The sequence below is a fragment of the Crocuta crocuta genome, unplaced genomic scaffold (genome assembly GCF_008692635.1).
Source record: "Crocuta crocuta isolate KB4526 unplaced genomic scaffold, BGI_CrCroc_1.0 scaffold184, whole genome shotgun sequence".
Taxonomy (NCBI): Eukaryota; Metazoa; Chordata; class Mammalia; order Carnivora; family Hyaenidae; genus Crocuta; species Crocuta crocuta.
The window spans coordinates 4,154,465-4,158,019 of NW_027530006.1; the positions used below are offsets into that span (position 1 = coordinate 4,154,465).

Genomic DNA, 3,555 nt, shown 5'->3' on the forward strand with positions numbered 1-3,555 from the left:
GCTTCAGATTCTATCTCCCTTTCTCTCTGCCCCTCCCCCACTGAGACTCTGTCTCTGTCTCTCTCAAGAAACAATAAACATTAAAAAAAACTATTAAAAAAAAAGAAACAAAACTCTATGCTGTTAGAACTGGACACATCCTTGAAGACCATTCTAGTTTTAGCTACCAGAAAAATGAGGCACAGATGTGGAACTATCACAGGGACATGATTTTAAATCGTAATCTTCTTAAGGACAGGGACCATTTCTACTTAAATCAGTAAAGTCATTTCGAGTAAATGAGGTAGTCAATACGAAGATTCAGAAATCTAGTCTCTTAGGCATCTGTTCTGTTAGCTTCACATCTGTCTAACAGGATAACAGTTTAGGCCAAAGAATAAAATGGGTGTGACATGTTCCATATGTTCCCACTGGCCTGATTATCAGCCTCATAGCATCTTAAAATAACAGCAGCTGGGCCTCATCCATAGGACATTTCTGCATTTTGGCCAAGTCAGTCAAGGAACCAGGATTCTTCATTACCCATGGATGTCACTCCTGGTCACATAGGTAGGTAGCCTCCTGAATCTGCAAGGGGCCGATTGTCAGCCCTGTCTTTTATAAGGAGACTGTCGGCCTCTGGAAAAGGGAAGCAAGAAGCGGGGAGTTCTCTTAAAAATGTCAGAGGAAGAATTCCTGTGCTTTCAGAAGTCCTAGGTGGACTCAGAATTAAATTGACATGAGACAGTTTACGGGAGAAAAGAAAATGTAAGAGCATACATACATGGAGCCCACACAGACACAGATATTCCAAGGACCTCAGGCAAAGTGAGCTGTATATGTCATCCCGAACTAAGGAGAAGGAGGCAGGGGTCTAGGACTTTGGACAAAGGGGATGCACTTCACAGGACAATAAGAAGAAAAGCAAATGGGGGCACCTGGCTGGCTTAGTCAGTAGAGCATGTGACTTTTAATCTCAGGGTCGTGAGTTTGAGCCCCCATGTTGGGCATAAAGATTACTTAATAGAAAAAAATTTTTTAAAAAAATTTTTAAAAGAAGAGAAGCAGATGTTTTGTTAGCCCTGTGATACATATGGGTGAGTCAGATAAAATTTATCTCTGCTAATAATCCTTATTCTGGGAAAGACCTCCAATTTAGATTGGAGTAAGTAAAGGTAGGTAAAGGAGGGGCAAATATTTCTCTTGAGCCTGTAAGATCTCAGTTGCCTTCAGCTCAGAATAATCTTCATGCCAAAATGGTCCGTCTTGGAGCAGCTTGCCCTCATCCCTAAGAAGGAATACTCATTATTCTAAGATTAAGCTAGTCAATCCCATTTTAAGAAAAGCCAATCATGTGAGAATTCCAAAGGTAGAAAACAGATACCTAATGCAATGTGGTATGGAGCAAAGAGCACTCTGCTAGAAAGGGAAAAGCTTATGTTGAATAAAAAATTCATATTTTGGCTTTAAAACTAAATAGCTGTGTAATCCGGTAAGTCGCCTCTCCTTTCTAGGCTTCGGTTTCCTTAAGTATGAAGTGAAACGTTCACTTCATAAGATAAAATTTAAGAACCTCTTATCTCAAAAACTTTATGATTTCATAGCAGCCTAATTGAAATGTTCAGGAAGGGATTCCTACATGGAAAAGGAAATAATTAGAAATAATTCTTTATTTTATCCTTTTTGGGGAGTTTTAGGCTTACAGAAAATTGAGCAAATAGAACAAAGAGTTCCCATAACCCTCTTCCTCTCTCACACCTTCCCTAATCACATTTCTTTAATTTGTTACAATTAACAAATTCATATTGCTACCTTATTAACTAAAGTCCATAGGTAATTGAGAGTATTTAAAGAAAGAAAAGAAGAGAAGAGAAGAGAAGAGAAGAGAAGAGAAGAGAAGAGAAGAGAAAAGAAGAGAAGAGAAACAACATTTGTTCCCATTTCAGCAAGCCAAGACTTAACAGGAGGAATGTGACCTTTCACCAGTCAATCTGGAATTTCCTGATCAGCACTAGTGAGGTCATCTGCAGAGGAGACCCCTGCTCTGGCCCAAAGGAAGGTGGCCTTACCTGCAACAATCCTTTCATTGCTTTTACTAATAACTTCCTTGTCCTCATCCTGTTTCTGCCTATAAAAGTCTTCCATTTTGCACAGCTGCTCACAACTCCCTTCTACTCGCTAGATAAGATACTTCCAGGTTCGTGAACTGCCGAATAAAGCCATTAGATCTTCAAATTTATGCAGCTGCGTTTGGGTTTGAACAAATTGGTGACAGCAGTCGAATCCAAAACGAACTTTGGATGGCATTTGGAAACTGCGAGCAGTACAGGCATGGTACCGGAACGCGGTGAGTTCTCTGTCTTGCTCGCTGTTGCTCAGGGTAAGTTCTCTAAGTTCTCAGCTCTGCTATTTGCATTGAGTTCCCTGATTTGCTTTCCATTGTTCCCTAATTGGTTAGAAACCCCAGCCCTTGGTTTTGTCCCCAGATTTCGAGGTTCCACGTTGGGAACTGCTGGTAGCAGCTGTAGCACCCCACTTTTTTTTTTTTCCAATACCCAGTCTGCAGTCCTCAGTCTTTGAAGTTTGCTGGTTCAGTTCTTTCCCCAGTCCCCAGATTCCTCATAGAGAACATGGTGGTTACCAGCTGAAGGTAGACTGGGTCCAACATGGGTACCAGAACTAGACTGGGATTGGACTGAGTCTGGCTTAAGCTAGGTCCAGTGAGCAAAGGTTTTTGCTAATGGGAATCTCAGAAGCCAAAAAAGGCACAAAATTGGTGGTCATGAGCCGACCATTTAAAAACAAAATTAATATTCATTTTTGAAGCAGAGAGAGACAGCATGAGCAGGAGAGGGGCAGAGATAGAGGGAGACACAGAATCTGAAGCAGGGTCCAGGCTCCATACTGCCAGCATGGAGCCTGACGTAGGGCTCAAATTCATTAACCATGAGATCTCATGAACCACGAGATCATGACCTGAGCCAAAGTCGGAGGTTTAACCAACTGAGCCACACAGGTGCCCCGGTCATAAGTAGAACATTTAAAAGCTGTTAGAATGCTGGGTGAAAAAAACTGAATGTACATGTGTTGTTAAAAGGTTAACTAAAAACGAAAAGGACTTTGGAACAAGATTGTAAACAATGGTCCACCAGACATTTGCTTTACCAGTGTGAGAATAAGCCCACTGACCCAATCAAAGTGATGAAGTTTTGGGGTGATGGTGGGGTAGTCTAGAGCCAATGGCCAAGAAAGAATTCATTGGTGCAAAAAGGTGATTTTATTAAAGCATGGGGATAGGACCCATGGGCAGGAAGAGCTGCATTCCAAGTGTGGGGGTGACCATTTTATGGAGTCTGGAAAGATAAAGTCAAGAGGGGGTTTCCGAAGACTTTCATATACTAAAGATTTACTGGTGGCCTAGCTATTGTTAAGCTAAGATTGTTTTTCTCTCTAGCAAGGCATTAATATTGAGGCCTTAGGAAGTTCCTGGACTTTTGGCTGTTGATAGGATTGCCTTTTTCTGGTAAACTGGTGGAGACTCTAATCAATTTAACCTTTTTTTTTTTTTTTTTTTTT

General features: G+C 41.2%; 1 long non-coding RNA gene across 2 annotated transcripts in view; it reads left to right on the top strand.

The window, feature by feature from the left end:
* The first annotated feature begins 2,032 nt into the window (after positions 1–2,032).
* Positions 2,033–3,555, top strand: part of LOC144231300 (uncharacterized) — a 14,622-nt gene continuing 13,099 nt past the window's right edge. Inside the window, exon 1 of one of the 2 annotated variants that reach the window (XR_013335031.1) lies at positions 2,033–2,359. This is a non-coding gene — a long non-coding RNA (uncharacterized LOC144231300). The remainder of the gene's footprint in view (positions 2,360–3,555) is intronic. The other variant, XR_013335032.1, reaches the window with a different exon arrangement.